This window comes from Urocitellus parryii, chromosome 4 (genome assembly GCF_045843805.1).
Source record: "Urocitellus parryii isolate mUroPar1 chromosome 4, mUroPar1.hap1, whole genome shotgun sequence".
Lineage (NCBI taxonomy): Eukaryota > Metazoa > Chordata > Mammalia > Rodentia > Sciuridae > Urocitellus > Urocitellus parryii.
Window position 1 is genome coordinate 20888497 of NC_135534.1, and position 22348 is coordinate 20910844.

The window sequence follows — 22348 nt, forward strand, 5'->3', positions numbered from 1 at the left end:
GATTCTCTTGCTCCAAATGGCCTTTGCCTAGTCTCATCTGGGAAGTCCTTGTTTATTTCCACAATAAAAATAGCTTTATGGGGGGCTGGGGATATAGCTCAGTTGGTAAAATGTTTGCTTCACATGCACAAGGCCCTGGATTCAATCCCCAGCACCATAAAAAAAATTAATAAAAATAAATAAATAAAAATAGCTTTACTGAAGTAAAACTGGAAGTAGGCAGCATATACAAATGCACAATTTGTGTCACATATATATGTAACTTTAAAATCACCACAGACACTGGCAGTGTATCCCACATCCCAGTCAGGGCTTCTGCCAGGCCAATGGGCAGGCCAGGTCCCATCTCAGCAGAGTTATACTGGATGCTCCTTGGACATATCCCCCTCATTCAATTATCCATTCATCTGATATTTTTTATACGGCTAAAAATTAAGTTTTCTTAATGCAGGTGAACTTTCAAATAATGTCTTTCTACTCAAAATATAAAGATATTTTAGGGCTGGGGTTGTGGCTCAGTGGTAGAACGATCGCTTTGCACGTGGGAGACCTAGGTTCAATCCTCAGCACTACATAAAAATAAATAAGTGAAATGAGGGTATTGTGTCCAACTACAACTAAAAAAATTTTTTTTAATAAAAGAAAATTAACTTGGAAACCAATAATACCTGTGAAAAGACGGATATCAGTGTATGAATGGATGAATAAATAAATAAACTCCCATCAAAAAAAAATCACCATAAACAAAATAGTGAACAAACTCATCATTCCCCCAAAGTTACCTGAGACCCCTCTGGAGTTCCTCCCTCTGGTCCTGCCTTAATGGACAGACTCCCTATCCCTAAGTGTATTTTGCAGAATTTTATATCAATTAAATCATATAGTTTGTACCCTCTGTCTGACATCTTTCACTCAGCATTCTTTTTTTTTTTTTTGAGAGAGAGAGAGAATTTTTTAATATTTATTGTTTAGTTTTCAGCAGACACAACATTTTTGTTTGTATGTGGTGCTGAGGATCGAACCCAGCGCTGCCTCGCATGCCAGGCGAGCGCGCTACCGCTTGAGCCACATCCCCAGCCCTCAGCATTCTTTTTTGAGATTATCCGTATTGTGTTGTGTCTCAGCAGTCCATTTCTTTTTATTGCCCAATAATTTTCTACCTCAGGGAACCTTCTGATGACCAGTTTCATCCTGTCCTCCTGTCCTCTGATGTTGAGCACTTTGTCGTCTGTATTAAAGAAATCTTTGCTGATCTCAAAAGTCTAAAGCCCTTTTACTCCTACACTTTCTTCTAGAAGTGTTTTTATTTTTTGGTCCTAGGGATTGAACCCAGGGGTACTTAGCCACTAAGCCATAACCCCAGTGCATCTTTTATTTTGAGACAATGTCTCTCTAAGTTGCTTAGGGCCTTGCTAAGATGCTGAGGCTGGCTTTGAACATGCAATCCTCCTGCCTTAGCCAGGAACCATTTTGAGATGGGATTCTTATTATCTATTATCAGACAAGGTTACTAGATCAGTGATTTTTTTTTTTTTTTTTTTTTGGTACTAGGGGATTTAACACAAGGGCATGTAATCACTGAGCCACATCCCCAGCCCTTTTAATTTTCATTTGTAGATAGGGTCTCTCTAAGTCACTGAGGGGGCTGGGGTTGTGGCTCAGTGGCACAATGCTTGCCTAGCATGTGTGAGGCACTGGATTGGATTCTCAGCACCACATAAAAATAAATAAAGGCCTACCAAGTAGCTGAGATTATAAGGGTGTGCCACAGCACTCAGCCATTCATACCTGATTATCAACAGTCACCTTTTATAAAATGGCTTAATTAGGTAAAAAAATATATTCATACAATCTATACATCACAATGCTGCCCCAAATATTGCTGTCCCTTCAAACTTCATCTACATCTATTTTCCATAGACTCTTTATTTATAGATTTCTTGTCTGAAAACATTTTTTTAAGTTTTTTTTTTTTTTTAGTTGTAGACGGACACAATATTTTATTTATTTTTATGTGGTGTTGAGGATCAAACCCAGCACCTCATAGGTGCTAGGCGAGCACTCTACCACTGAGCCACAACCCCAGCCCTGAGAACATCATTTAAAAAAATATTTTTTAGTTGTAGATGAACACAATGGCTTTATTTTATTTTATTTTTTTTTTAATGTGGTGCTGAAGATCGAACCCAGTGCCTCACAAGTGCCAGGCAAGTGCCTCTACCACTGAGCTTCAACCCCAGCCCACTAACATCATTTTATTAAACTTTTTTTCAAGACTTAAGGCAGAAACAAATAAAACTATTGCCTTAAGTAGCAATTTCAATTTAGCAACATTCTCTGCATGTCACTTTCACAAACAGAACTTCAGAACAAATGACACAACCCCAGCTCCACAAAGTGTTAAAGAACAGGCATAGACTTGTAGCAGACAAAATGTTTTAAAGTTTATCTGAAAAAATTAATTCTCCCATTTTTGTCTCATGACTCTACATAGTAATCAGCAACATCCAAAGGCCAGAAAGAAGATTCTATGACAATGCTTCAGTGCAAATGACAATGACAAACAGAGAGAAGAACATATAACTGGGTAGAAATATAGGTTTTCCAGATTTCAGCTTTGTATTGAAATGCTAATTTTTTTTTCTTTCAGTGCTACAAACTGAACTCAGGGCCTTGCACATGGTAGGCAAGTGCTCTACCACTCTAAACCCTGAAATTTTATTTTTAGTTGAAAAAATTAATTTGAACATTTTTATGTGTAAGTAGGAAAAAATAATCTCACTGGGCACATCTCACTACTCAGAAAGTTGAGGCAGAAAGATCAAGTTCAAAGCCAACCTTGGCTACTTAGCAAGACTGTGTCTCTAAATAAAATAGAAAAAGGGCTGGGGATATAGCTCTGTAGTAGGGCACCCCTGGGCTCAATCCTCAAAACTATATAAAAAAATTATCTTAACTATCTTTTAGACCCTCAATTAAAAGTATATAAATATTTCAGGGCTGGGATTGTAGCTCAGTGGTAGAGCACTGGCCTCACATTGAGGCACTGGGTTCGATCCTCAGCAACACATAAATAAATAAAATAAAGGTATTATGTCCATCTACAAGTAAAAATTTAAAATTCTTCTCTTTAAAAAAATATATAAATATTTATGCTTCATTAGTCCTCCCCATATTCAAGAGGTTTTGCATAGTTTCAGGTACCTGTGTTCAGCCACTGTCTGAAAATATTAAACAGAAAAATTTAAAGGCTAGTATATAGCTTAGTTGTAGAGCACCTGCCTAGCCTGTAGAAGGCCCTGGGATCCATCTTTAGCACTGTAAAAGAAGGAAGAAAGGAAGGAGAAAAATCCATAAGATTTTTGGTTTTGGTTTTTGCAGTACTAGGGATAAAACCATGCTAAACGTGTAGCTTTGTTGAATTAGATACATCTCAGCCAATAATCCAGAAGTTTTAATTTGCACTCCATACTGAAACATTCCTGTTTTACCTGCCCATTAGTCACTCAGCATCCTCCTAGGTTATCAGATTGACTGTCATAGTATGACAGTGCTTGTATTCAAGTAACACTTATTTTACTTAATAATGACCCCAAAGAGAAAAAATAATGATGTTGGTGATTTTGCAATGCAAAAGAGAAGCCATAAAATTCTTTCATCTTAAGGGAAAATGTGAAGTTCTCAGCTTAAGAAGAACAAATTATAGGGTTCACTATTATTTTGACTTCAAACCAGGTGTGCATTCACTGGGATATTAGAATATATCCCCCTTGGGTAAGGCGGAAATACTGTATATATAAAGCTCAAAGACAGAGAACAGATGAGGAAATAGCAGATGAAAGGTGTGAACAAAATATTGGCAAACAAAAAGCAAACAGTCTGTTTAACCATGAAATTATCAATGTTTATGTTTTATTTTTGCTTCGTAAAATATCACTAAAATGGCAAAGGGATAAGTACAAAGGACAAACCCACATGGACAAAAAGAACAGGCACAGAGATAAAAGCATCAAAGTTCAAGAAGATGGAAAATATAAAAATGGCTGACTGCAAACAGAAGTGACATTCAAACCAGCCATGAGGGAAACACTAAACAAAGTAAGCTCACCAAACCCCAGAACCCAAGAAAGGCTAAGATTTAGAGAGATCAGTAATCTCCTGGTGGAGGATGGGGCCGACAACAGTATTGTCTGAAAGTCCATAGAAGCAGTTACACTGCCACCCCCAGCTCCACACCATCCTTAATGGTATTCTGGCCAGAAATGTCCTTTCTCTGTGCTGTTAGAAGACTGGATGTTAACTTTTGGAGACATTAAGTCAGAAGGATGACACTGGTCTTTGGATATCAAACTCTCTACATATAACCTCCAGGACACCATTATCCCAGGACTCCTTCTTCATTTGGCTTAAAAACAGGGAGTCTTTCTTCAAGTGACTGGTAACCCTTGATTGCTCCATTCACACTTGAGCAGGGGGCACCAACATACTAAGTCCAGGATGTTTGGATGAGGCTGATAGACTGGTGGGCTTCACAATGGGGTCATCAGAAACAAGTTGCCAGGGCTGGGATTGTGGCTCAGTTGTAGAGCACTTTCTAGCACACATGAGGCATACGGTTTGATCCTCAGCACCACATAAAAATAAATAAATAAAATAAAGATATTGTGTCCATCTATGACTAAAAAAAAAAAAAAACTTAAAAAAAGAAAAAGAAACCAGTGCTGCTCTTCCCCCACCCCCAAATAAGATAAACCCAGTGTCAGCATATATCCTCTAGGACTACTGAAAGTCTCCAGATGTCTCTACTCTACTGCTGGGCATGAGGAGGAGTCTGCCTATCGGTTTTCTGGAAGCAGCATGTAGCAGAAATCAGTAAGCTGATTTTCACTTTATCTATCCCTATGTGTCTTTTGCTAACTGGTCTACTCAACCCCAAACACAACTTTGTACTATTCCTAGTACATGTTTTGTTTTCTTGGTAATGGGAATTGAACCCAAGGGCATTTTTAATTTTTTTTTTTTTTTGAGAGAGGGTCTTGCTAAGTTGCTGAGGACCTCACTAAATTGTTAAGGCTCACCCCCAATTTGAGATGGTTCTACTTTAGCCTCTGAAAACATTGGGATTACAGATGTGTGCCATGGTGCCCCATAAGGCACATTCTTATTTTGATATTGGAACTGTAGATACGTAGTACCTTCACTTCTTTAATCCTCACAGGATTCTGTGGTACTAATTATTTCACTTCCTGTTCTCTCTTAAGCACTCAGATTGTGGCTTCTTCTGCACCACCAAATAATTTACAACCACTTTTCTAACTTTCTGACTTCCAAAATTGAAGAGAAATATCTCCTTTTCCATGGGTCCCATCCTTTGTCCTTACATGTCTATATCCCTTTTATTCTATTAATGTAATTTTTATAGAGTTTCAGAAGAAAAGGTAGATGGATATACATACTCAATCTATCATATTTAACTAGAAATCTATACCCCTATTTAAGCGTCATTGATTTGGGCTAGGGATGTACCTCATTGGTAGAGCACTTGCTAACCTTGTGCAAGGAAGGCCCTGTGTTCAGTCCCCAGGAATGCTCATGCATGCACACACATTCACATGTATGCGCACACATACACACACAAACACATAACCAACATCAAATACCACTAGTCAGGTGTGGTGACACATTTCTGTAATCCCAGCAACTCAGGAGGCTAAGGCAGGAGGATGACAAGTTCAAAACCATCCTCATCAATTTAGTGAGGCCCTATGCAACTTAGTGAGACCCTATCTCAAAATAAAAACTAATAAAAAGCAGGGGATGGGAATAGGAAAGAACAGAATTAATCGGACATTACTGTCCTAGGTTCATATATGAATACATGACTAATATAAACTCCACATCATGTACCAACGAAAGAATGGGAAGTTATACTCCATGTATATATGATGTCAAAATACATTCTACTGTCAGGAATAACTGAGAAAAAAAATAAATAGTGATAATAATATAAAGGGATGGGGATGTGGCTTAGTGCTAAAGTGCCCCTGGGTTCAATCCCCAGTACCTCTAAAAACAAAAAACAAAACCCAAATAATACTGATCTATAGGAGCTTATATTTTAACATGGGGGAAAGGACAACAAAAAGAATAATTAAAACACATGTTTGAAAAAATAAGTGCTGTAGAGAAAGATTAAGCAGGGAAGGTATTAGGGAAGACCTTGCATCGAGGTGACCTCTGAGCAAGGAGAATTTCTGGAAGAAAGAAAAGACAAAAAGCCTCAGGGATGAGAAAAAGCTTGGTGTGCTGGAGGATAAGGATGAGCATGCAGCTCAGAATGTAAAATGCTAAGACCACTTCTGAAAAGTCTGTCGATTTCTTATAAAATTAGAAAATACTACTTACCAAATAACCAAACAATTCTATCCCTAGGTAGTCATACAAGATGAATGAAAAATATGTCCTCATAAAAATTTGTACACACATTTTATAACAGCTTTATTCACAGTAACTCCAAATGGGAAACAACTCAAACATCTAATAAGGGGAAAATATATTAATGAATTATAGGACAGCTCAGTTGTAGAGCATATGCTTAGCATGCTTGAGGCCCTGGATTCAATCACCAGTATCAAAAAAACAACCAACATGCACACATACATACATACATATATATATGGTATAATTACATAATGCAATTCAGCAACCCACTAAATACAGACAAAAAACTCTTCCTGAAAAATACAACGGAGGGGCTGGGGATGTGGCTCAAGTGGTAGGTAGCACACTCGCCTGGCATGTGCAGGGTGTTGGGTTTGATCCTCAGCACCACACTAAAAAAAAAATAATAATAATAAAGATGTTGTGTCCACCAAAAACTAAATAAAATAAAATAAAATTTAAAAAAATTCTCTCTCTCTCTCTCCCTCCCTCCCTCTCTCCCTCTCCCTCCTCTCTTTAAAAAAAAATACAACGGAATCTCACATAATAAGTGACAGAAGGTACACAAAAACACAGGAGACTTGCAGCTATAGGATACTCTAGAAAAGGAAAATATCATCTTTAGTGATAGAAAGCAGACTGGTGTGACAGGGGAGGTGGAGATGGAAGAAAAGGGAAGGGGAAGAAGGTACAGAGGATAGGAATTTCTGCATTTTCAGTGTAGTGGTAATTATAAGAGCTAAGTGTTGCCAAAACTGATCAAGTGGTAAATTTAAAATGTATGTATATATCTTATGTCCATTATACCTCAATAAAGTTGATTTTATAAAAGGACACTCCTGCTGGGTCTTGTGGCACATGCTTGTAATCCTTTTACAGAGGAGGCTAAGGCAGGATGATACCAAGCTCCAGGCCAGCTTTAATGACTTAGTGAAACCCTGTCTCAAAAACAAAAGGTGTTGGACATGTTGCTCAGGGGTAGAGCACGCCTGGGTTCAGTCATTACTACAGGGAAAAAAAATAAACGATTGCTTCAGCTACTGTATAGAGAACTGCCAGAAGGACAAAACTAGAAGCAAAGATATCAACTAAGGTGACAATTATAATGTAATAGCAATGTTTTGAAAATACGGATTTAAAATAGTAATAGCCAAGTGCAGCTAATCTTAGGGTTTTTGAAAGGCAAAATTATATGTGAGACTTTATTTTTATGTGATGCTGAGGTTCGAACCCAGTGCCTCATGCATGCTAGGGGAGCACTCTACCGCTGAGCCACAACCCCAGTCCTCATTGATTTATTCGAAGGATGAATGTTATAAATCCCATTCAGTTGTTTTGAGTAATAATTGCACATTAACTTTCACATTTGCATAATGACTACTTCTAGTCAAGAAACTTTTTAAGCGCAGAAACTTTAAAAGCAATAACCTCAAAACTATTTCAAAAGCCAGGCGTGGTGGCACAGGCCTATAATCCCAGCTAGGCTAAGGCTGAAGGATAAAAACTTTAAGGTCAACCTAGGCAATTTACCAAGTCCCTGTATCAAAATAAATACCAAAAAAAAAAAAAAAAAAAAACCTCAAATAACCCAATTAATAAATGGGCCAAGGAACAGAACACACACTTCTCAGAAGAGGATATACAATCAGTCAACAAATATATAAAAAATGTTCAACATCTCTAGCAATTAGAGAAATGCAAATCAAAACTACTCTAAGATTTCATCTCATTCCAGTCAGAACGGCAGCTATCAAGAATACAAACAACAATAAGTGTTGGAGAGGATGTAAGGAAAAAGGCACACTCATACATTGCTGGTGGGACTGCAAATTGGTGCAGCCAATCTGGAAAGCAGTATGGAGGTTCCTTGGAAAACTTGGAATGGAACCCCCGTTTGACCCAGCTATCCCACTCCTTGATTTATACCCAAAGGACTTAAAAACAGCATACTACAGGGACACAGCCACATCAATGTTTACAGCAGCACAATTCACAACAGCTAAATTACAAAACCAACCCAGGTGCCCTTCAGTAGATGAATGGATAGGAAAACTTTGGTATATATACACAATGGAATATTACTCAGCATTAAAAGAGAATAAAATCATGGCATTTGCAGGTAAATGGATGGAGTTGGAGAATATAATGCTAAGTGAGGTAAGCCTATCCCAAAAAACCAAAGGCTGAATGTTTTCTTTGATATGAGGATGCTGACTCATAATGGAGATGGTGTGTGTGGGGGGACTTTAGATAGAACTAAGTGGGGGAGGAGAAAGGAGGAGGCAGAGGAGTAGGAAAGACAGTAGAATGGGTTAGACAGCTTTACAGTAAGTGTTGTCGAGGATGTGGGGAAAAGGTACACTCATACATTGCTGGTGGGACCGCAAATTGGTGCAACCAATATGGAAAGCAGTATGGAGATTCCTTGGAAATCTGGGAATGGAACCACCATTTGACCCAGCTATCTTTCTCCTCTGTCTATACCCAAAGGACTTACAAACAGCATACTACAGGGACACAGCCACATCAATGTTTATAGCTAGACATCATTACCCTAAATACATGTATGAAGACACGAATGATGTGAAAATACTTTGTGTACAACCAGTGACTTGAAAAATTATACTCTACAAGTAATATGAAATGAATTGCCTTCTGCCGTCATATATATCAAATTAGAATAAATAAATAATTTAATTTAAAAAACACTCCAAAAAAGAAATTACCTTTGAGCTAAGTGTATAAAGTGTATATGAAATTCTAAGTGAATTTTATGTTAGGACTCGAGTCCCACTCCCAAGATATCTCCTTATAAATTTGGAAATATTCAAAAATTTTTAAAAAATGAAATCCAAAAAATTCAAAAAATAAAAATGACCCAGGCAAGGTGGTGTTTGCCTGTAATCCCAGCAACTCTGGAGGCTAAGGTAGGAGGATTACAAATTCAGGGCCAGCCTCAAAAATATAGTAAGAACCTGCCTTGAAATTTTAAAAAGGCTGGGGATGTAGCTCAGTAATAGAGCTGCCATGAGTTCAATCCCCATCACTAGCAAAACAACAAAAACAAGGCTCAAGAACTGTTTTAGAATAAAGGAGAAATGAAGAGATATGATGACTAAATGCAACCCTTTGAGCTGCATGGTGGTTCATGTCTGCAATCCCAGCAACTCAGGAGGCTCAGGCAGGAAGATTGCAAGTTCAACACTAGCCTCAGCAATTTAAAGAGGCCTGAAGCAACTCAGCAAAATCCTGTTTCTATTTTTTTTTTAATTTTTAATATTTATTTTTTAGTTCTCGGCGGACACAACATCTTTGTTGGTATGTGGTGCTGCTGAGGATCGAACCCGGGCTGCACGCATGCCAGGCGAGCGCGCTACCACTTGAGCCACATCCCCAGCCCAAAATCCTGTTTCTAAATAAGTAAAAACTATAAAAAAAAAAAAAAAAAAAAAAAAAAAGGTCTGGGAATGTGGCTCAACAGTTAAGCGCTCTGGGTTCACTCCCCAGAACCAAAAAACAAAAACAAAATAAACCCTTGACCCCGGTCCAGTTCCTGGATTTTTAAAAATGCTGCTACCAACAGGCAAGGGGGGCAGTAGCACACTCCTTGTAAGTCCAGCAATTTGGGAGGCTGACGTAAGAGGAATGAAAAGTTTGAAGCTAGTCTCAGCAATTAAGGGAGCCCCTCAACTTAGCCAGACCCTGTCTCAAAATAAAAAGCTGGGAATGAAGCTCACTGGTAAAGTACTCCTGGGTTTAATCCCCAGTACCTGCCCCCTACCAATTGCTCTAAAGTACTGTAACAATTGGCAACATTTGAACACTGCTTTATTCTAGGTAACAACATGCATAAATGTTAAATTTCCTATATTTGATACAATTTAATTTGACACAATTATACTTTGGTTATATTCAATCCCCTTCATTGTTGGGACACTCATATGCCCAGCTCTTTTTGTTGTTGTTGTTCTTTTTAGTTATACGTGATAGTAGAATATATTCTGACAAATCGTAAATTCATGGAATATAAAAATAAAATAAAAAAACGAATAAATTCATGGAGTATAACTTTCCGTTCTTGTGGTTATACATGATGTGAAGTTACGCTGGTTGTGTATTCATATATGAACACAAGAAAGTCATGTCCAATTCATTCTACTATTGTCTTTCCCATTCCCATCCTCCCTCCCTTCCCTGCAAACACCCTGTCCAATCTGGTAAACCTCCACTACTCCCTTCCCCCCACCTATTGTGAGTCAGCATCCACATATCAGAACATTCAGCCTTTATTTTTTTGGTGACTGGCTTATTTCACTTAGCACGATAGTCTCCAATTTCATCCATTTACCAGCAAATGCCATAATTTCATTCTTCTTTATGGCTGAGTAATATTTCTTTGTGTATATGTACCACCCCAGCACCCACCACCTCTGGGGCACTGGGAGTGGAACCCAGTATCTCATGTGCACTAAAGGTATGCTCTATCACTGAACTATGCCCCTAGCCTTATTTATTTTTTTTATTTTGAAAAATGATCTTGCTTAATTGCCCAGGCTGGCCTTAAACTTAGCTTCCTCCTGCCCCTATCCTCACAAATTGTTGGGATCACAGGCCTTTGTCATCACACCTGACACACTCTGGTTAACATTCTTATTTTCAGGAGATACAACTGTAACTTTTTAAGGGTGCAAGGAAGAAAAAACAAACAAACAAACAAGGAACATATTATTAAACAGGATATATAAGAGAGAAAGAAGTGCCATACATAGTGTACACATCTGCAATTCCAGCTACTAGGGGGACTGCAGCAGGTTGATGATAAGTTCAAGGCCAGCCTGTACAACATATCAGAAATGCTGTATCAAAAATAAAAAGGGCTGGAGATGTAACACAATGGTAGGTTACCTGAGTTCAATCCTTAGTACAGAAAAAGAAAATAAAGAAGAGAAAAAGCAAGTGTGAATCTAGGTGAAGGCTAGATGAAAATTCATTGTAATTTTCTTACATTTTCTCTGGAGAGCTAAAATTCTTCAAGAAAAAAATCAAGTTAACAAAAAATTTGCCACCAAATATTCTACAACGGGGCTGGGGTTGTGGCTCAGCAGTGGAGTGCTCACCTGGCAAGCGTGGGGTGCCAAGTTTGATCCTCAGTACCACATAAAAATAAATAAGATGGAGGTATTGTATCCAACTACAATAAAAAAATATTTTAAAAAATATTCTACAACAGAGGAGGGAGGAGGAATGATACTGGCTAAATCATTGTGTCCAAATTATTGTGTACAAATACGTAACAACAAATCTTATCATATACAAATAAAATAGACCAACTTAAAAAAAAAAAAAAAAAAGACCTACAACAGCCAGGAGCCGTGGTACATGCCTGTAATCCCAGTAACTCAGAGGGCTTAAGTAGGAGGCCAGCCTCGAGCAAGAGGCTAGGCAATTTGGCAAGACCCTGTCTCAAAAAAAAGTTTTTTGGGGGCTGGGGATGTGGCTCAAGCGGTAGCGCGCTCGCCTGGCATGCCTGCGGCCCTGGGTTCGATCCTCAGCACCACATACAAACAAAGATGTTGTGTCCACCGAGAACTAAAAAATAAATATTAAAAAAAAATTCTCTCTCTTTAAAAAAAAAAAATTTGGTGGGGGGATGGGTACTGGGGATTGAAGTCAGGAGCACTTGACCACTGAGCCACACTCCCAGCCCTATTTTGTATTTTATTTAGAGACAGGGTCTCACTGAGATGCTTAGTGCCTTGCTTTTGCTGAGGGTGGCTTTGAACTCATGATCTTCCTGCCTCAGCCTCTTAACCCTCTGGGATTACAAGCATGTGCCACTGTGCCTGGCCTGTCTCAATTTTTAAAAATAAAACAAAAAAAGGCTGGGATGAAGCTCAGTAGTACAGGACCTCTCGGTTCAATCCCTGTACTAAAAAAAAAAAAAAAAAGGCACATTAAAATTTTCAACTTAAGGTTTTATTAGTCACAAAGATATGAAGATCATCACCACCAATTTTGTAGAAAAGTTTCATCATACCAAAAGGAAATCTCAAATCTGAATCATCAGTCACTAACGTTCTTTCTGTCTCTATGGATTTCTTTATTCTGGAAAATTAATATAAATGAAATCATATAACATGTGACTTTTTAAAAATTATGTATTTTTTTTAGTTGTAAGTGGACACAATACTTTTATTTTACTTTTTTATATGGTATGAAGATCAAACCCAGTGCCTCATGTATGCCAGGCAAACGCTCTACCATTGAGCCACAGCCCCAGTCCCAACACATGACCTTTTATGACTGGCTTTTTCACACAGCATATGTTTAAAAGGTTCAATCTATGTTGTAGGACACCATCCATTTTTATGGCTGAATAATATTCTACTATGTGGATATGGATACACATATAGCCATATCCATACATGCATATACACACAAATTCCACATTTTGTGTTTCCTTTCATCACTTGATGGCCTGAGTTATTGCGACTTTTTGGCTAGTATAAATAATACTGGGGCTGGGGATGTGGCTCAAGCGGTAGCGCGCTCGCCTGGCATGCGTGCGGCCCGGGTTCGATCCTCAGCACCACATACAAACGAAGATGTTGTGTCCGCCAATAACTTAAAAAAAATAAATAAATATTTTAAAAATTCTCTCTCTCTCTCAAAAAAAATAAATAAAGAGAGAGGAGAGAGAGAAAAAAAATAATAATACTGCTAAAAACATCTGTGTACAGTTTTTAGGTTAACATATGTTTTCAATTCTCTTGGGTATATAACTAGAAGCTAAATTCCTGGATCATATGGTAATTCAACATTTAACTTTTTGAGGAACTACAAAACTGTTTTCCAATGCAGATGTACCATTTTACATTGAGTAGTGGGCTGAATTTGAAGATCTAGATATAAAATAAGAACAAAAGAGGCAGAGATCTCAGACTATATATAGGTTTCTTCCTTCATTTCCAAGTAATTCCCTATTTTTCAGTCCCTCTCTGTTCTTTCATTCTATGATTCCATAATATACAGTCCAGATAGATGTGCTACTGCTATATTTTATTTACAAGAAAGATGAATTTTTTTCTTTTATAAAACAATTAAATAGCCGGGTGTGGGGAGTGTGCCTATAATCCCAGGAGGCCAAGGGAAGAGGATGGCAAATTCCAGGCCAGTGTGGGCAATACAGCAAGAACCTGTCTCAAAACTTTAAAATAGAAAAAAAAAGCCTGGCCAGTGACACAAGCCTGTAATCCCAGCAACTCAGGAGGCTGAGGCAGGAGGATTACAAGTTCAAAACGGCCTTAGCAACTTGGTGAGATCCTCAGCAACTGAGTGAGACCCTGTTTCAAAATAAAGAACAAAAAGGTTTGGAGATATGGCTTAGTTGTAAAGCATGACAGTTCCAGAGAGGACCAACTAGGGTCAAAATGTCACTGTTGAAAGTGAAGGAGCTGGGTGGTATGATGGTGCATGCCTATAATCCCAGTAACTTGGGAGGCTGAGGCAGGAGGATCACAAGTTCAAAGCCAGCCTCAGCAACTTAGTGAGGCACTTAGCAACTCAGTGAGACCCCTATCTCTAAATAAAATATAAAAAAAGGGCCGAGGACTGGGGCTAGGGTTGTGGCTCAGCGGTAGAGTGCTCGTCTAGCATGGGTTTGCTCCTCAGCTCCACATAAAACTAAATAAAATAAAGGTACTGTGTCCAACTATACTTAAAAAAAGGGGGGGGGGCTGAGGATGTGGCTCAGTGGTTAAGAATCCCTGCGTTCAATCCTCAAGAAAAAGTGAATGAGTTGAACACCTGACTGGCAAACAGTATAGTAGATGGACCTTCACTTCTCAAGGCAAACATTAAACAGCAATGTATTTGGAAATGACACTATTTCCTTTGTCATTCTCTGCTGGGAGACAACCTACTCTCTCCCTTGAGAAAGCTCTCTGCTTGACACTCACTTTACTTTCTCCTAAAATAAAGTTTTCTTGCGTAACTTTTGGTGTCCGATTTTAAAATTTTCTTTCACTGCAACAAAAGAATTGAAGTTTGGAGCTTCAGTTCCCTATCCTTCTGTGACAAATTTTCCCTCATCTCTCTGGTTATTTTTGTTTGTTTGTTTGTTTGTTTGGTGCCAGAAACTAATCACAGGAGTGCTTAAACTGAACCACAACTCCAGCTCCTATTATTTTTTTATTTTGAGACAGGGTCTCTCTAAGTTTTCAGGGTATTGCTAAGTTGCTGAGGCTGGCTTTGAACTTGAGATCCTCCAGCCTCAACCTCAAGTTGCTGAGATTATAGGTGCAGTACACACCCCCAACCAGTTTACAAATTCTCTTTGAGTATATACCCAAAAGTGGTTCATATAGTAATCCTATGTTTTTGAGAAACCATTATACTATTTTCCAAATCAACTGTCCTCATTTTACATTCCCACCAAAACTAAAAAGGACTCCAATTTCTCAATCCTCACCCAATTTCTGCTATTTTCTCCTGCCCCCCTCCTTTTTTTTTTTTTTTTTAATAGTGGCCACTTTAATGGAAGTGAAGATATAAAGACTCAGTCTTTATCCCCAGTCCCTGTCAAAGGGCTCCAAGAAACTTGGAAATTGAGTGATAAGAGTTTTTGGCCTTCCATAAAACTGGAGTTGATGTTAATGAGTTAATTTAGGGTGGGGACACTAGAAAGCTTCAATATGGGACTAGTCACCAAAAAGATTAAATGGATTACAGGGTTGTAATGTTTAGCCCTGCCCAGGGAGCAGGGTGGCTGGAGGATAAGCTCCATAAAAACTCTTGAATAGGGCTGGGGATGTGGCTCAAGCGGTAGCGCTCGCCTGGCATGCGTGCGGCCTGGGTTCGATCCTCAGCACCACATACCAACAAAGATGTTGTGTCCGCCGAGAACTAAAAAATTCTCTCTCTCTCCTCTCTCACTCTCTCTTAAAACAAAAAACAAACAAACAAAAAAAAAACTCTTGAATAACCAGATGTAATGCTTTCCAAGTTGCTGAACACCAATGTTAACACCAAACCGTGGCACACCCATAGAGGGCATGGAAGCTCTGTACACCTGACAGCCCCACCCCGTACTTTGGCCTGTCGAGCTCTTCTGGTATGTCATCTGTATCCTTTATAATATCCTTTTCAATAAACTGGCGAAAAAGTGCGTCCAACTGAGCATGGAGATACATGCTTGTAATCCCGGTGACTTGCGAGGCTGAGGCAGAAGGATAGCAAGTTCAAAGCCACCTGAACAACTGAGACGATCTCAAAAATAAAATTTCAAGGGCTGGTAGAGTGCCTGCATAACATGTATGAGGCCTTGGGTTTTATTCTCAGTACCACAGGGGCAAGAAAAGAGGAAAAAAAGTAACATTTAAAAACTCAAAAATAATTTTCCTTTTTTTTCTATTATTATCAAATGTAAAAAAAAATTTTAAAAGGGAACTGGGTAGGGGCTGGGGTTGTGACTCAGTAGTATAGCACTTGTCTGGCATGTGTGAGGCACTGGGCTAGATCCTCAGCACCACATAAAAAATAAATAAATAGCCGGGCGCAGTAGCACATACCTGTAATCCCAGCAGCTCAGGAGGCTGACACAGGAGGATCGTAAGTTCAAAGTCAGCCTAAGCAAGTCAGTTAAGACCCTGTCTCTAAATGAAATATAAAATAGGGCTGGGGATCTTGCTCAGTGGTTGAGTACCCCTGAGTTGAATCCCCAGGTCCAAAATAAATAAAGGTATTGTGTCCATCTACAACTAAAAAAATATTTATTTAAAAAAGGTCTCGGTAGCTGGGCATGGTCATGCATACCTAATGCCAAGGACTAGGACTGGGTAGGCTAGATAGAGCAAGAGGAGCTCAAATTCATTGCCAGCCCCAGCAATTCTGCCAGACCCTCAGCAACTTAGTAAGACCCTTTCTCAAAACAAAAACAAAAAAAGGGTTCGGGATGTAGCTCAGTGGTAAAGTGACCCTGGGTTCAATCCCTAGTACCCAAACAAAATGATAAAAACAAAACAAAAAAAAGGGTTGGGATGTAGCTCAACTGTAGAGTACTCTAGTTTTTGTTTGTTTGTTTTGTTTTTTGTAGCTTTGGTACTGTGGATTGAACCCAGGGGCACTTTACCACTGAGCTATATCCCCAGCACTTTTCATTTTGACAAAGGGTCTTGCTAAGTTTTTGAGATTGGCCTTGAATTTGGCAATATTCTTGTCTCAGCCTCCTGAGTCCCTGGGATTATAGACATGGGACACTGTGCTGGGCAAAGTACCCTTGGGTTCAATATTCAATACTAAAAAACAAAACAAAACATTTTTGGTGAATTCTGTGAGAATTTCCAGCAAATTACTGAACCTAAAGAAGGAAGTGAGGGAAATCTGTAGTTGATTGGTTAAAAATGTAAGTGAAACATGGTAAGGTAGAACACACTTTTAGTCAGTTACTTGGAAGGCTGAGATAGGAGTATTGCTTGCGCCCAGAAGTTCACAAGCAGGTTGGGCAACAAAAAATATGTAGGTGAAAACCCAGCACTTACGATTCAGTTTTAATAATATGGGATAAGGAGCCAGGCATGGTGGCCCAGGCCTGTAATCCCAGTGGCTCGGGAGGCTGAAGCAGGAGGATTGCAAGTTCAATGCTACCCTCAGCAAAAGTGAGGCACTAAGCAACTTAGTCACCTTGTCTCTAAATAAAATACAAAAAAGGGCTGTGGATGTGGCTCAGTGGTCAGTACCCCTGGGTTCAATTCCTGGTACCCCCCAAAATTAAAAAATTAAAATGTGGGATAAGGTCATCCTAGCTCACAAATTCTTGGTACAATTTTTCATATAAAATGTTGGGCACGTATTTAAAACAAACTAGGCACAGCTGGGGATTTGGATCAGAATGGAACACTTACCTGGCATGCTTAAGACCCTGGGTTTTAACACTCAGCAAAGAAAAACAAACAAACAAAAGGTATTCATAGAGGACTGGGAATATAACTCAGTTGGTAGAGTACTTGCTTTCCATGCACAAAACCTTGAGTTCAATCCCCAGCACCATAAAAAAAAATAATTAAAAATTAAAAGTCAATTTTTAAAAAAGGTATTCATGGAGACAAACTAAAAATGATTTATTGATTCCCTTTCTCAAAAAATATAAAATGGCTGGAACCGAGCACAGTGTATATGCCTATAATCCCAGTGATTTAATAGGTTAAGGCAGGAGGATCCCAAGGTTGAGGCCAGCCTCAGCAATTTATCAAGGATTTAAACATAATTTAGCAAGCCCCTAAGCAATTTAGCAAGACCCTGTCTCAAAAATAAAAAATCGCAGGGCATGGTGGCATATGCCTGTAATCCCAGTAGCAAGGGATTGTCTTTGTTTTTAGTACTGAAGATTGAATCAGGGACACTTGACCACTGGGCTATATCCCAAGTCTTTTTTTAAATATATTTTTTAGACATTGCTGGATCTTTATTTTGTTCATTTGTTTATATCCAATGCTGACAATCGAACCCAGTGCCTTACACATGCTAGGCAAGTGCTCTACCACTGAGCCACAACCCCAGCTCTTATCCCAAGCCTTTTTTTATGTTTTTATTTTGAGACAGGTCTCATTCTGTGGCTTAAGGCCTCCCAAAATTGCTGGTTGGCCCTGAACTTGCAATCCTGTCTCAGCCTCCCCGACCACTGGGATTAAATGTGTGAGGGCGCTGGGGATGTGGCTCAAGCTGTAGCGCGCTCCTCTGGCATGCGTGCGGCCCGGGTTCGATCCTCAGCACCACATACCAACAAAGATGTTGTGTCCGCCGAGAACTAAAAAATAAATATTAAAAAATTCTCTCTCTCTCTCTCTTTCTCTCTTTCAAAAAAAAAAATGTGTGAGGAACTGCATCCCACTACCTTTCACATTCTTATCTCAGGTCCAAGGAATATTACATAAACAGCTCATGCTCCAGGCAAGGTGGTACAGGCCTGTAATTCCAAAGACTTGGGCTGAGCTAGAAGATGGCAAATTCAAGGTCAGCCTGGGTAATTTAGCAAGACCCTGTGTCAAAATAAAAAGGGCCAGGGTTGTAAATTAGTGGTAAAGCACCTCTGGGTTTAGTCCCCAGTATTGCAAAAAGTAAAAAAATAATAATAATTAAATAAAAGTGAATAGATTGATTGTGCACCTGGCTACAGGAAAATTCCCAATACTGGCTGGGGAATATCTCAGTGACAGAGCATTTGCTTAGCATGCTGGATATCCTGTCCTGGGTTCAATCCCACACTGCCATAAAACCAAAATAAATAAAAAGGAAAAATTCTAATGTGATATTGCCTATATCCAAATAACTAGAAATAAACAATGAAAAGTTAACCATGTGTAAAGTAAGAAACTTTCAATAATAAGCACTGAAATAAAAACCAACATCACAAATTATCTAGAAAATAACAAAATGCAGAATATTTGGCATCAAAACAAATGATACAATAAAATGAGAATTCAGAGGTAAATGTATATACTTAAATACCTTTATAATTAATACTCAAATATTAATTTCTGGAAATCAGAAAGAAAGCAAAATAAATCCAAAATAAATTGAAAGAGGGAAAAAAGTCTATGCTTAATTAACTAGAAGTAATTTAAAAAACAATCTAAATAATAAGGTCAACCTCTGATTTCTTTAAAATTCCAAGACACATAAATTAGTAGTGAAAACATCCTTAAGCCAGGCAGGGTGGTGCACACAGGTAATCCCAGTGAAAGGGGAAGCAGCCTCAGTAACTTAGTCAAGTTACTGAGCCTCAGTAACTTAGTCAAGCCTTAAGCAATTTAGTGAGATACTACCTCAACATAAACATTAAAAGTGTTGGGCATGTAGCTCAATGTTTAAGGGCTCCAGGGTTAAATACCCAGTACCAAAAACAAAAAACTTTAAGCCTCTATTTCAATGAAGGTATCTAATCTAAGTAAGCATCTAGAATTATCTCCAAATGACCTATAACTGTTGCAATACAAAGGAAATTAGGATAAAGGAGATGGGAACATGATAAGATTACTAAAAACAAAAAATGATTTTTAACTCTATTTCTTTCACATGTATATAAACAAAAAAGGAAAGTAGTATTTTATAACATAGTGGCACTAAATTATCACTTTCAATAATTCTTGATTCACTTTATTTTCACTAAGAAGATAACAAATAATCAACAGTACAACAGTACAATTGAGTTGTTATTCTAAGCAGTGGTGATTCACATTCTTATCCCTTCTCTTGTGACCAAGGGCATATGAGGGACACCATTAGGATAAAACAAACTACCTGTACAATCTACACTGGCCTTCAGAGAAAGTTTAAAACAACTAATTATTTTTAAATAATTTTAAGCCTATCTTGGTGGCACACGCCTGTAATCCCAGGACTCAGGAGGCTCAAGTAGGAGGATTGAAAATTCAAAGCCAGCTTCAGCAATTTAGTGAGGTCCTAAGCAATTTAGTGAGTTCCTGTCTCAATATAAAACATAAAATGGCTGGGGATGTGCTCAGTGGTTGAGTGCCCCTGGGTTTAATCCATGGTACCAAAAAAAAAAGTAAATAAACAGTAAAATATAAAAAGGGTTGGGGGAAGCCAGTCACAGTGGTGAACACCGGTAATCCCAGCAACTGAGGAGGATTGATTGCAAATTCAAGGTCAAGCTCAGTAACTCAGTGAGGCCCTAATCAACTTAGTGAGACCTTATCTCAAAATTTAAAAAATTAAAAGGGCTGGAGTGAAGCTCAGTGGTAAAAAGAAAAAAAAAATTCTTAGCTGGGCAAAGTGGTGCAAGCCTATAATCCCACCTACTAGGGAGGCTAATGCAGGGGGATGGAAAGTTGCTGGCTAAACCGTGCAATTTAGCAAGACCCTGTCTCAAAATAAAAGTAAAAATGACTACGACGTAGTTCATTGGTAAAGCCCTTTCTCAACACTCAACATACACAAGGCCTGGGATCAACATCCAGAACTATAAAAAATAAAAATAAATAAACACTGATAATACTTCTCCTGAGCCATAAAATAGAAAGTTGAAAACAAACCTTATAATTTACAGTTATAATATCCAATGATAAGGATACAGTATCCACACAAGGGCTAATACTCATAAAACACACACAAAAAAAACTTCAAAGTTGACAGAGTTTAAAGAAAGGGTCTGTTGTATTCTGGGTGCAGTGGTGCAGGCCTATCATCCCAGTGACTTGGAAGGCTAAGGCAGAAGGATTGCCAGCCTCAGAAACCTAAAAAGTCCCTGTTTAAAAATAAAAAATATATAACTCAGTAGTAATGCACCCCTGTGTCCAATCCCCAACACCAAAGGGGGGGAAAAAAGGTCTGTTTTTTCTTATTATGTACATCTCCTAGTGATGGTATGCAAAATATTCTTCCATGATAGAAGAGTTATAAAGTAAATGGAATGAGATAACAGGTACTTTTAGGCTGGGTGAAGTATGGTCCATCTGTATTCCCAGCAATGCTGGAGGCTGAGGCAGTTCGAGGCCAGCCTGGACAATTTAGTGACTCTGTCTCAAAAAAGAACAGGGGGCTGGATTTGCAGTACCAGTACCAGGGTACTTTCAAATGCTTTACTTTTGATTTTTCTTTCTTTCTTTTTTTTTTTTTCTTTTTTCTTTTAGGTATGGGATGGCCAGCGGAGGATGAAATACCAACTGGAAGATAATTGACTGGGTAAGTGAAAACCGTGATGTATTAGTGATGAACCAAAGAAGGTACTTAACCATTTACCCAGAGATTTAATTAATGTGAATGGATCGCAGGCTTCCAGAGGTCGTTCCACTGCCAGTAAGAGAGTCGTGAACCTTGGGTCCCCTTTTTCACTAGTCAACAGTCACCCTCACCTACACGCGGGGTACATATCAACAAATCTTGACTGGATGAAAACCTACCTCATTCATATTGGTACCCAACCCCGGAGTTAATGGCCCCCAAAATTACAACAAAAAGCCTAACGACCTAACCCAAAGAGTTGAGAAAGTAGAGAAGGAAGCTCTTTGGGTCTCCATAAAGACTGGGAACAATTAAAAGCCAACGGGGCTGGGCGCGGGGGCGCACGCCTGTAATCCCAGCAGCACGGGAGGCTGAGGTAGGAGGATCTAGAGTTCAAAGCCTCAAGCAACTTTGGGAGGCTCTAACAACTTAGCGAAAACCTGTCTCTAAATAAAATACAAAAAGGTCTGGGGATGTGGCTCAGTGGTTAAGTGCCTCGGAGTTCAATCCCCAGCACCGCCCCCCTCTCAAACCAACTGGGCCTACACCAACTCAATTTCCCCAACAGAACTTAGAGGCTCAAGGGACGGAACCTCAGCTAATAGGCTTCGGCTTCCACAAGGTGGCCGACGGGCCGCAGATCCATAGCCTCCCACCCGGGGGCGCTGAGAGATCTGGGGGTACCCTCCCCCAAAGTTAGTACCTGGAAAGCTGCGGCACAGAGAGCGGCTCCGAGTTCTCATTCCGGAGGCCTGGGCCTGGGACCCGCCAGCCGCGCCACCTGGCTGAGTGTTCCGCGCTCCGGGGCTGCAGTGACAGCCCAGGTCGCAGATACCTCGTGCCTGAGGAAGCTCCGGGATCGCAGCCCCCCAAGCGTTTCGCTCGCAGCACTGAGCAAGTTGTCTCAATCACTTCGACTGGTCCTTTTCAGGACTCCCCTTACCGGTCAAACGATCACCCCTGCCTTAACCCAGCAGCCGGTCGCTCCCCGGCGCCGCCATCGTTAGTGTTTGTTTTCATCCGCTTCAGTGCTGGCGGTGGGGAGGGAGACAGTTAGGCGGAAATCCACCTACCCAACCTCGTCCGCACTTTCGCCACACCAAAAAAAAGCACTACTTAGTCCTTTGGATACCCAAAATCTTCACAAAAAAGTATATCTCCTCTATAA

At 39.4% G+C, this 22348-nt stretch overlaps 1 protein-coding gene across 8 annotated transcripts in view; it reads right to left on the bottom strand.

Annotated features, from left to right (window-relative positions):
• Atg13 (autophagy related 13) overlaps positions 1–22211 on the bottom strand; it is a 49398-nt gene extending 27187 nt beyond the window's left edge. For 5 of the 8 annotated variants that reach the window (XM_026399086.2, XM_026399087.2, XM_026399085.2 and 2 more), the window contains exon 1: positions 21884–22211. The gene's annotated coding sequence lies outside the window, so the exon portion shown is untranslated. Of the gene's footprint in view, positions 1–15275; positions 15346–21198; positions 21312–21883 lie in introns of all 8 variants that reach the window. The other 3 variants (XM_077798121.1, XM_026399081.2, XM_026399082.2) reach the window with 3 other exon arrangements.
• Between the last annotated feature and the right edge of the window lie 137 nt (positions 22212–22348).